Source organism: Scylla paramamosain, unplaced genomic scaffold (assembly GCF_035594125.1).
Source record: "Scylla paramamosain isolate STU-SP2022 unplaced genomic scaffold, ASM3559412v1 Contig19, whole genome shotgun sequence".
Taxonomy (NCBI): Eukaryota; Metazoa; Arthropoda; class Malacostraca; order Decapoda; family Portunidae; genus Scylla; species Scylla paramamosain.
This window is the reverse complement of record NW_026973684.1, coordinates 644,029-656,577: the sequence shown is the minus strand read 5'-3', so window position 1 is coordinate 656,577 and position 12,549 is coordinate 644,029. Positions and strand designations below refer to the sequence as shown.

General features: G+C 41.2%; 1 long non-coding RNA gene across 13 annotated transcripts in view; it reads left to right on the top strand.

Annotated features, from left to right (window-relative positions):
* Positions 1-11,442, top strand: part of LOC135097418 (uncharacterized) — a 28,923-nt gene extending 17,481 nt beyond the window's left edge. For 5 of the 13 annotated variants that reach the window (XR_010265681.1, XR_010265679.1, XR_010265680.1 and 2 more), the window contains 3 exons: positions 6,285-6,414; positions 8,828-8,932; positions 10,787-11,442. This is a non-coding gene — a long non-coding RNA (uncharacterized LOC135097418). The remainder of the gene's footprint in view (positions 1-6,284; positions 6,415-8,827; positions 8,933-10,786) is intronic. The other 8 variants (XR_010265685.1, XR_010265684.1, XR_010265682.1 and 5 more) reach the window with 2 other exon arrangements.
* The last annotated feature ends 1,107 nt before the right edge of the window (positions 11,443-12,549 follow it).

The window sequence follows — 12,549 nt, the reverse complement described above, 5'->3', positions numbered from 1 at the left end:
GTGCACTTGCTGCATCTCTTGTTGTCAGAGCCGCTCGTAACTTGTTGTTCTCTTGCGGTGGATGGAAGGGTGACGTTTGCTGACGTTATGACGTGAATCGTGTTTGGACAACATTCGGCTTTTGGCTAACGTCAAGTAAACGTGTCTTTGCTTTGTTGCTTTCTTGTAAATGTTTACAATAAGTTATAAATTTCTTATGTCAGCCAACCAGTTGTGGCTGGGAACTGGAGTTGTGCTGTTTTTGTAAAGGTTTGTTAGAGGTTGAACTAATAATTCATATTTGCTAGTTAAGTTAATTCTTGTACCTACTTATTATGAATTTGTCTTCCTCCTCCATACTTTTTTTCTTCTTTCTTTAATGAAGAGGCAAGGTGATGTCTGAGAACAACTTACACATTTTAAAAGTTTGAACTACATTCTGATTTAACTGTGCTGCTTCACAGTCCATTTTAAATATCAGGATGCACCACCATGTAGGGAAGGAGTTAGTATAAATCTATGTAAAAGATAATTTGAGTGTAGCTTTTGATGTTGTAGTGTAGGTAAATGAACCACAATGCAGGCAGTCACTGCAGTCCTATGTTGTCTTGCCTTTGAGTGTTAATGCTACAGCTGGGAAGGATATTGTTGGGTAGGGAAGGCAAGGCAGAGCTGGGGGCTGACCAGCAGAGCAGTAGCACTCACCAGCCATTCAGACATGTGCATAAGCTGACATTCAGTTGCCTTTTGTTTTCACCTGCTTTCTCTGTCACTCCGACAACGCCGAGCGTCTTGATGCGCGACGATCCGTAGAGCACCATCATTGCCGGACCGAGCGGGTCGAAGATAAATCATAGCATCCTCTTTGAACGAATATTTATTTTAATAAGTACAGTGTATTGAATTATAAGATCTGATGACAGAATATATTTAAATGAAGATGTTATTGTAAAGCTGCAAACTAAAAGTACAATTAGGGAAAAAATGATAGTGTCTCACCATATACAGTATATTGTGGCTACACAAGACTTGCTTGTGTCTCCCTCCCTGTGCTCAAAATGCTAGCCAGTCATGGAACAACTTGGGAGGCACTCAGAGGTCATGTGCACTACAGTACTAGGAGTGCTTTAGATAGGTTAGTTCTTGCCTACCTTCGTATCAAATGCCACGTCATGTGCCAACATTTCAAACGTGGAATTGTAAGAGAAGGTAGAAATCCTGGTCAGGGATGTTTTTATCCAGCAATGTTGGGTGGATCTGGAGGGATATTATGAACTGTGTGTGTGTGTGTGTGTGTGTGTGTGTGTGTGTGTGTGTGTGTGTGTGTGTGTGTGTGTGTGTGTGTGTGTGTGTGTGTGTGTGTGTGTTTTCTTTCTTCCACCTACGGAAAGAGCTCAGATCTTTGGGTAGGAATGAGACCTACCCAAAGATCTGGGTATGTTTATGGTACCCAAAGATCTGAGATGTTTATTAAATCTCTCTCTCTCTCTCTCTCTCTCTCTCTCTCTCTCTCTCTCTCTCTCTCTCTCTCTCTCTCTCTCTCTCTCTCTCTCTTCTCTCTCTCTCTCTCTCTCTCTCTCTCTCTCTCATTAGCTCACATTCTGAGTCACCTCCAGCATCTTTATTAGTCTATCCCCTTGTTACTCCAGGTCATAAGTGGTAATTTTGCCTTGTTAGCATGGAAAAGATACACAGTTAGGCTCCACTCATGCAGGCATTGCTAAAAATGAGGCAGCTGATTTACTTGACCATCAGCATCTCACCTGTCTGTCAGTCTGAGGTTGTTGCCACACTCTTCCTGTAAACAGTCAACTGAGGACTCTGATATCAGCTACAAACCTCGGCCTGTTGGGGCTTCAATGTTGCCGTGGTGCACCTCAAGATCCTACATAAATAATGGTTCATTTACCCATGCATTAGTCCTGCCTTTGTTTAAACCACACTAAGAAAACCTAATGACAAAGTTTTCACTCAGTACATCTTTAGTCTCTGGAGGGAATGCCAACCAAAGCTTGACCATTAAATAGCACCAACTTGCTTAAATGTGGAGGTAAATGCAGTCTGCTCAACCATTCTCTCTCTCTCTCTCTCTCTCTCTCTCTCTCTCTCTCTCTCTCTCTCTCTCTCTCTCTCTCTCTCTCTCTCTCTCTCTCTCTCTCTCTCTCTCTCCTGTATTATATGAATCACTCTTCAATAATAGCACAACGCATTGGTGAGACAACTTCTCCCCTTTATAAAATCAATTTGACAGTTTGTAAGAATTTAATTATCTTCCAAAAAATTGGCCCATTTGTCTTTTTATTATCTTTTGACATAGTTTTGGTCTGTTATTTAGTGTGTGTGTGTGAGTTAGTCTGTGTGAGATTGCTGGCATGGTACATATGTAGATAAATAGATTATTATTATTACTATTATTATTATTATTATTATTATTATTATTATTATTATTATTATTATTATTATTATTATTGCTAAAAGTTTGAATGATGTACGTGTATGTATGTATGTGTGTGTGTGTGTGTGTATGTGTGTGTATGTTTGTGTGGGGGGGGCTTTGTCCAGGCCACCCTATGTGTAATTGTCAGTATGGTATAGAGAGAGAGGGAGGGTGCCTTTGATGTCAGGAAATAGAGTACCATACTTACTGGAGGAGGCAGTAGGCACCTGCCAAAATGATAATTATTCCCAGTGAGGTCTAAAGCACTGTTCAGGGGGTGCTGTGAACTTATCATTAAACCCAGCTGTGACCTCACTGAACGTTTCCCTTTGTGTCTCACAACACAAGGGGGCAGTCACAGCCTGCCCTCTAAAGACAACTCTCTTCCTCCACACAAAACTACAAGCACCTAATAACACACGCGCACACACACACACACACACACACACACACACACACACACACACACACACACACACACACACACACACACACACACACACACACACACACACACACACACACACACACACACACACACACACACACACACACACACACACACGCCTTTCACTCATAATTTCAAAATTCATGGTGACTCCTACACCAGCCTCAGAGTCCCCATCTGGGGAGGGGACCACAAATGTCCCCATGTCAGAGTGCTCTTCTGACAACAACCCTAAGTGTCTTGACATCCCCCTCATCTTTTTCTTCATTAACTTCTGCAACATTCGTGGTCTAAGATCTAGTTTTCAATCTGTAGAACACCACCTCTCCTCTTCTAAACCTCATCTTTTTTTCCTCACTGAAACTCAGGTGTCTGAGGCAACTGACAGTAGCCCCTTTTCTGTTCCCTCCTACTTTCTTTATCCTCATTTTTTATCCAAAGCTGGATGCTGCATTTATGTGCGCAATGATTTGATGTGCTCTCGTGCCCATGCTCTTGAGTGAGTTTTCCACCATCTGGCTACAACTACAGAGTCACTCTCAAACTAAATTTATCTGAGCTGTATACCTCTCACTTAACTTCTTTGACTATAAGAAATTCTTTGACTACTTAACTTCCAAAGTGGAGCACATTCTGACTCTTATCCCTTATGCAGAGATCTCCATTCTTGGAGACTTCAGTGTTCACCACCAGCTTTGGCTTTCCTCTCCCTTCACTGACCATCCTGGTGAACTAGCCTTCAACTTTGCTATCCTCCACGACCTAGAGCAATTGGTGCAACACCCTACTCATATTCCTGACCGTCTTGGAGATACGCCCAACATTCTTGACATTTTCCTGACCTCTAATCCTTCTGCTTATACTGTCACCCTTTCGTCTCCGTTGGGCTCCTCCGATCACAATCTCATCTCTGTATCTTGTCCTATCGCTCCAATCCCTCTTCAGGATCCCCCTAAGCGAAGGTGCCTCTGGCGTTTTGCCTCTGCTAGTTGGGGGGACCTGAGGAGGTATTTTGCTGATTTTCCTTGGAATGACTACTGCTTCCGTGTCAGAGACCCGTCTTTGTGTGCTGAGCGCATAACAGAGGTGATAGTGTCTGGCATGGAGGCATACATTCCTCACTCTTTTTTCTCGACCTAAACCTTCTAAACCTTGGTTCAACACAGCTTGTTCTCGTGCTATACATGATAGAGAGGTGGCCCACAAAAGGTACTTAAGCCTTCCATCACCAGAATCTCATGCACTTTATATTTCTGCCCGGAACCATGCCAAGTCTGTTCTCCAACTAGCCAAAAACTCCTTCATTAACAGAAAATGTCAAAACCTTTCAAGATCTAACTTCCCTCGTGACTTCTGGCATCTAGCCAAAAATATCTCCAATAACTTTGCTTCTTCTTCTTTCCCTCCTTTATTTCAACCAGATGGCACCACTGCTATCACATCTATTTCTAAAGCTGAACTCTTTGCTCAAACCTTTGCTAAAAACTCTACCTTGGATGATTCTGGGCTTGTTCCTCCCTCTCCTCCACCCTCTGACTACTTCATACCACGTATTAAAATTCTTCGCAATGATGTTTTCCATGCCCTCGCTGGCCTAAACCCTCGGAAGGCTTATAGACCTGATGGGGTCCCTCCTATTGTTCTCTGAAACTGTGCCTCCGTGCTTGCACCTTGCCTAGTCAAACTCTTTCAGCTCTGTCTGTCAACATCTACCTTTCCTTCTTGCTGGAAGTTTTTTTTATTATATATATATATATATATATATATATATATATATATATATATATATATATATATATATATATATATATATATATATATATATATATATATATATATATATATATATATATATATATATTTTTTTTTTTTTTATTTATTTATTTATTTACTTATTTATTTATTTATCTATTTATTTATTTATTTTTTGCTGTTGGCCAGTCCCCCTCCTACATAAAAAAAAACACCATACCTTTTGTTTTATTTTAGATTACTTTTTAATTCCTTATTTAAACTGATTTACATAAAAATATGAAGAATAAACAAAAATCAATAAACCTCCCAAAATAATTAAAAAAAAAGTTGGGTTTTTTTAAATGTGTGTTTTTCCAGCCCTGAGTGATTGTGGTGAATTGTGGTGTGTTTGTGGTGAGTGATGGTGTGTTTGTGGTGAGTGATGGTGTGTTTGTGGTGAATGGTGGTGTGTTTGTGGTGAGTGATGGGGATTTTGTGATGACAGACTAGTGGTGGTGTTAGCACAGGATGAATATTGACACTAACCTCTCAACTTTCATTGTTGTTATAGTAATACACTCACCACCCTTTGCTGTGGTGTGGTGGTGGTGACGGATTGTGTGATGGCGTCCCCTTGCTTCTCTGGACTTGTGTGAGGTGCACCGCCCTCTACCTCCTCCCTTTTATTTTCACTATTGTTACATGATGTGAGGTGCCTGGTACACCCCTCCCCCATTCCTCTTTTTTTTTTCCTCCACCTATCTCCTCCCTCTCCTCTTAGTCTCCATTATGCAAGGAGTAACAGTATCTTCTCTTCCTCTTCCTCTCTTCCTCCCTCTCTCTTCTGTTTCCACTAACTCCCTCAATTTACAGTTGTTTTCTAAGGTTTAAATATGGGTGAGGGGTGAGGGGTGGTGTGTGTGGGTGTGAAATGATGCAGCAGCAGAAAGTCATGACAACCCAGCTGATCACCTCTGTAGCCTTGGAAAACAGTGGTGAGAGAGTGAAGGGTTTCCAAACACGGGTCAAAGATGAACGGCGAATCCTTACCTTGCTTGTCATAGATACAGAAAATTTCCTTCACCTCCTCCAGCGACTCCTCATCGCCTTCAATAAGGAACTTGGCGGCCAAAGAACTCCTCAAACTAGAGTGCACCAGAGCCTGCACAAGGAGAAGGAGGAGGAGGAGGAGGAGGAGGAGGAGGAGGAGGAGGAGGAGGAGGAGGAAGAGGAGGAGGAGTGAATGAAAATGAAATGAATGAATGAACGAAAGTATGTATATATATCTATCTATCTCCTTATCTCACCCTGCCACCTGTCATTCTCAGGATGGTAGAGATGGTGTCCACATTGATGGTGCCCTTCTCTGTGTCCAAGGCATGCACAGACCTGTGTGGGCATGGGAGAGCTGGGGAAGGCTGTGTGTGTGTGTGTGTGTGTGTGTGTGTGTGTGTGTGTGTGTTAAGGGAGTTTTGCTGTGATTTAGGAACATATAGGAGTCAAAGGGGTCCCTTATCTTACACTCTTCTATCCTGCTTAATTTCAACTATCCTGCTTAATTTCAACTGGCAAACCTTCTTCTTCCTTTCCTCCTCCTCCTCCTCCTCCTCTCGCTGCCTTAACTCCTCGCCAAATAACTTTATTCGGTTTTTATTTTAATCTTGACTACTTTTTTTGTTGTGGAAGAAACAAGATCCTTCAACCCCAATCACAGGAAGAGGCAGGAGGGATGCGGCAGACAGCAGATGATGGCAGGTGACGGCAGCCTCGTGGTTCTCTTCCCTGTTCCTTGGTGGCGCTGCTTCACTCCTTACCGGCAAGTCTACTGTTTGGGAGGCAATTACGCCGCCGTAAAATATTGATGGGGAAGAGGAGGAATCTGCCATGAATAATTTGTTGTAATGTTTCTTCTAATGGTTTTCCTCAGTCGCTTACAAATAGTGTTAATTTCTCACTCGATTCTTAAACATCTCCTCCTCCGCCTTAATAATCAGGTATTTACGAAGGGAGAGGGGAGAGGGAGAGGGGAGAGTGGCTCACACCGATGCATCATCCACTTAGCGCCAAAAATAACGAGGCAGCCAAACAGTCATGCTCGTCTTGACGCGTCGGCCGTAGACAGGAAGTCGGCCGCTGTTCGTCGCGTGAGAACGCCGAGTGACTCACACACTCGCTCAGAAATACAGCGAGTCACGAACCAGCGCAGTGATTTTCCAGGCAAGACTTTTTTTTTCTATGAGATATTTTTTGGTGCAACACATGCAGGTATTCAACACGGAAAACAAAAGGAGGGTACAGAATGATGGAGGAAAACAATGGCATCTCTTTTTTAATATGTTTGATACCCTGAGGCACTTCCCCGCAGCACACAAGAGCGTCGTGCTGGGTGGCGAGCCGCGCTGCGTGACACGCGGCGCGGGGCGGAGGGACAACGTGGCGTGGTATCACCTTCCCCAGACACAACGCAAAACTCGGGCAAAACTTGAAATACAAGCTTAATTTTATTTGCACTCCAAATCTCGTGAAAAATAATGTTAATGAAGACTCGATGCCGCTTATTTTCTCCTCCACAGAATAGCGAGGCTAATTTGGGCACCGTGTTAATGCCTCCCCTTAATGGAAACCTGGATGGCCCCGCGCCCTCCGCGGACCAGCCCAGAATACCACGACCAGGAGGCGGGGAGGGAGATGGGAGAGTGGCTCACACCGACGCATCATCCACTTAGCGCCAAAAATAGCGAGGCAGCCATCCAGTCATGCTCGTCTTGACGCGTCGGCCGCAGACAGGAAGTGCGGCGAATTTTGGTCCTGAGGCGTTCACTGATTTCCTGAACGAAACTGTGTTTATGTTAACATTTCATTCACCCTCCATTATTCTGTCAATTATTTCTTTCTCGTCAGTATCTTAATTTTTTTCTTCATTTGTTCAGACGGAAGGACCGATATTCCTTATAGTATATATATATATATATATATATATATATATATATATATATATATATATATATATATATATATATATATATATATATATATATATATATATATATATATATATATATATATATATATATATATATATATATATATATATAACGAGAGAGAGAGAGAGAGAGAGAGAGAGGGCGGGGGAAGCAAAATCCAAGTGTCTTGCCGCCATTTTTATGTCTAAAGTTTGTGGATTTCAGGAAGAGAAGAAAGAGGAGAAGTACCGCAACTATTAAAACCAGACTCATTTTCCTTTCCTCCTCCTCCTCCTACTACTACTACTACTACTATTACTACTACTACTAATACAACCACCACCACCACCACCATCACCACCACCACCATAATCACCACCACTACCACCGCTAATACTACTACTACTACTACCACCTTCACTTCCTATGACTATTTACTGTCTCGTTTTTCCTACTATATTATTATAACCTACACTTCCTCCTCCTCTTCCTCCTCCTCCTCCTCCTCCTCCTATTTTCCTTCCTTCACTGTTATTATCATCATCAGTTGATCAGTATAATAAGTTTTCTAAGATCAAATGACCTTTCTTAATAACGTTTTTTTTTTTCTTTCGTCTTTTGATCTATTAAGGAAACTGTGTAGTACGTATATTAATCCAGTAATCATTGTGTCGTCTCGTTCACGGGTCTGGCACTCATTCATAATCTCTCAGAAACTTCTTTTATTTCCGAATCAATTTACTTATCGTACTCTTATATTTTGGGAGTTCATCTTACATGCGAATAATATTTAGTGAGAGAGAGAGAGAGAGAGAGAGAGAGAGAGAGAGAGAGAGAGAGAGAGAGAGAGAGAGACTTACAATCATTCAAACACTCGTTAATTACAAACTTAAAAAAACATCGATATTTTTAACAAAACTCTCAAACAATTCATAACTTTACTTATACAAGCCAGCAATCATACGAACGCACACAAATTAATACCAGCGATAGAAAAAGAACTTATATTACGAGTAGAGCTACGTATTCTGAAACGCTTCATTTGTTGTCTCACCATTTTTTTCTTTTTTCGAATGCCACAGAGATGATTAGCCGGGTTCTCAAATGCGTTTCTTCTGTTAATAATACAAAAATCGTGTTAATGTCACTAGAACCATTAAAACATCTTTGAAAACCTGTGCAACTTCATTTAGAGTCTTATCAGTTTAGTGGAGGTGCGGCGCAGAAGTGTTTCAGAATAGGGATCATTGTCTCGTATTCCTCCAGCCTGGTGTCCCCGCTCGGCTCTTTTCACGACTCGCAACGAGGGAGAAAGGTCGAAGTGCGGTGGTCTCGTGGCGGAAGGCTGAAGGAGGCGGTGAAGGAGTGAAGGTAAGAGTATGGTAATGATAAGAATATTAGATTATTACTCAGTGCATGGAATTAATGTGTAACCCTTGAGATTGCGAATGATTAGGTTGAATACGTGAGGATTAGAATGGATAGGTGTGATTGGGTTAGGTTTGTCCAGGTATGGGGATTAGGTAAGCCACGTTAGGTAATGTGATTAGCTTGAGCTGATATAGGTTGACCAGGTGAGGTTGGTAGGTGTGATTAGGTTGAACAGATGGTGATTACAACACTTAAGTAGTTAAGCTTATCAGGGGAGAGATGAATATGCTGATCAGATGGGAAGTTATAGAAGTTTAGCATTTTGCGAGGGAATAAGCTGCAAGGGTGATTAGACTGCAGGTAAAGTGATTTAACTTGTCAGGTGAGAGAAGTATGCTGACCAGATGGTAAGTTGGTTGCTTGTTTGTCCAGGTGATTGACGTCTGATTAAGCTTACTGAGGTGATAATTAAGGAAGTGAATTTGAGATTATATTATATAAGCACGTAAAATCATGTTGGATTGGTGTGTCCGTGGCTGCTATTTTGTGGTCCCTCTGCTTATTCGCTGTGCTGAGTAGCAGTTGGCTTCTTAACTACGATTGGTCATTATTTTCCTTTATTCATTATCACACACACACACACACACACACACACACACACACACACACACACACACCTACCTACTTACCTACCTTTAATAACGCTGTATGCACACCCACGCACTCTCATGCAGAAAATACTGATGACACTCAAAAAAAAAAAAAAAAAAAAACTGGTGGCACAAGAAAACTGGTGGCACTCAAAATACTGGTGAACTCAAAAATACTGGTGATGCACTCAAAAAAATTGGTGATGCACTCAAAAAACTGGTGATGCACTCAAAAATCTGGTGACACTCAAAAACCTAGTCAGGCAGCCAAAACAATGGTCATGCACTCAAAAAGACATAACCCCTTCTCAAACACACACACACACACACATTTCCATTCTAAATTTGCATTAGACTTTTCTAATACTGCTTTGTTCTATTAAACTACTTATTTATTTATTTTTTTTATTTATTTATTTTTTTTTTTTTATCCAGTTCACCTGAAAGTTGGCCTATTTCAAATAGTTCTTTTCCTAATTTGTTATTCATCTGATAAATATTTTCTTGTATAATATTTCCTCATGTATTTGGCTACAAAATTCTTTCCCTTATATGACGTGTTCATTATACAGTGGGTTTCAAAAAGATAGGCTAGATTTGAAATTGTTGTTTCTCTGGAACCATAAACTGACTATGAATAAAATTAATAAACTTAAAAGGTACGGATCAAAGTTTAAAATGACTCTTCTTTTCAAATTGTAAGTTTTTTATTTGTGTTCTTCATGAGCGCAGAGATACAGAAATATTTAATCAGGTTCATCTTTCAAACTTGTGTATTAACTGTCATGCCATTGAAATATATGTGATGCCATGCAAATTTCTTCTATCTGGTGTTTTCTTCTACTCTGCATCATCCTTCAAATTTTTGCCTTTAAATTATAATAGGGACGTATTATCAAACGCGCATTTCTCAGCTTCAAACGTTATACTGCCATACTTTTCAGATTTTCTCTACCCGGTGCTTTCCTTTCTTTCAATTTTTGTTTCTTGAATATGACAGTATGGAATTTAGCCATATTTCATATTAAATCTCAGCACAGTTCCCATACCATGCAGTGCTTGTCAGGCTTCCTCCATTTTCCCATCATATATCTTGTGTAGTCTTAGTTTTGTAGGGAATCAGTTATCAAACACATTACAAGGAATCACAACACATACAACAAGCTTCATGTATCTAGGAACTAATGGTCTGTTTTCCTTGTAGGTGTGAAGTGTGCAGCTTCCACTTCATCATCCCATGAACAGCCCACAGGAATCTCTACCAGCACCTGGTTATTAAACAGTGTTGTCACGCCAGGCCCAATGTACTCCATTGCAATCAGGGAGTCAAGCTTCACCAGGAAAAGAGGCAGAGCGTCACCACCTTCAAGCCCCACAAGAGGTATTAAGTATCGTTGGGACAAAGCAATCAGGGAAGAGTCAAGTTGCAGTAAGAAGAGTGTGTCAAGAATTTCAAGCAGGAAGAACACGTAAAATTCCCTTCAAGTCATGGCGGGACCGACAGGCAACCTTCAACACTTGTGGAGGCACGAGAGCTGCAGGCAGTTTCACAAAGAAGAGGTTGCTCCTCACTCAAGTTGACGCAAGGACACAAGAATTGGCAAGTGTTGTTGCTCCCAGGCCCTGCTGCAAGAGTTCTCCAGTCCACTCCAGTCTGGGAAGGAAGAATATAGCAAGTCCCTCTCTTCTGTACTCAACAACCACCACCACCACCTTCATTCAGGCTTGGGATAAGTTTTGTACATTCCAGCACTTCAGTAATAAGGAAAAAAAGTGCCATGTTTATATTATTGTTGTGTATTTATTCACTTAACATTCACATTAAAACAATAAACATTCAGTATACCATCTTGAACATAATGATAGTTATTTATGCCATGTCAATAATATCTTTGGCAAATAGTCTTTCTGGGAGTACAGGTCATGCCCTCAAGGTAAAAAAAAACAATGATAGTTATTTATGCCATGTCAATAATATCTTTGGCAAAGTCTTTCTGGGAGTACAGGTCATGCCCCCAAGGTAAAAAAAAAAAAAAAAAAGCCAGGATTGGCTACTAAACTAAGTTTAAGATACCATTTGCACATAGAAGCCCCATCCCAGCCGACACTGGAGTCGCTGCGATGGGGCTTCTATGTGCAAGTGGTATCTTAAAAGTTTAGAGGGCACAATCCTGTTTTTTTTTTTCTACCTTTGGGGCATGCATGAATTGTTATCAAATATTTATTTTTACACTATTATACCACACTGTTAGCAAACTATATATTTATTTCACATATATAATAAGAATAGTCACAAATTTATAAAGACATACAAGTCGTACACAGCAGTGCATCCTGGACTAGAGACACTACACTGGTGGAGTCATGTGCTGTGGCACCTGGCTCGACACTTGTACAGCATCAGCACACCCAGTACTGGCTGCAGACACTCTCCATTTGGCTCTTCACCTGATGTCACACCCTGCGACATGGCACTACTGGCCTGACTGCAGACAGGACGGACGTTCGCCAACACAAGACAGACATCTGCAAAAGAGTAATGCAACTTGGGGAAGACGGAAAGTTACTAAGACATGAACTTATATCACACATACACACTAATTCTATAACTCAAATGCCGGCATTTTACTTTTCACAAACTTTTCACTCCCTACAGCCCATCACCTGGCCCAAACAATCCTGAAACACCCCACAATTCATATCTATTTATCTTTCTATATCCATAAATTCCCCAAAAAACCTTATTTTTCACTAAACACCTTTCACGTGCACATCTCGCAACAAAAACTCAAGCAACGCATCCTCTCCTCTTATTTCACACTGATCACTGCAGACCATTCCTTCTAACCCTCTTCAGTAACTCTCCACAACACACCACACCGGTAACACTCATCCATCCCGGTCACTCTTAACAAAAGCACCACATGTGCACTTACCCAGCCCACACACTGCCTCTCTTGCAATCCT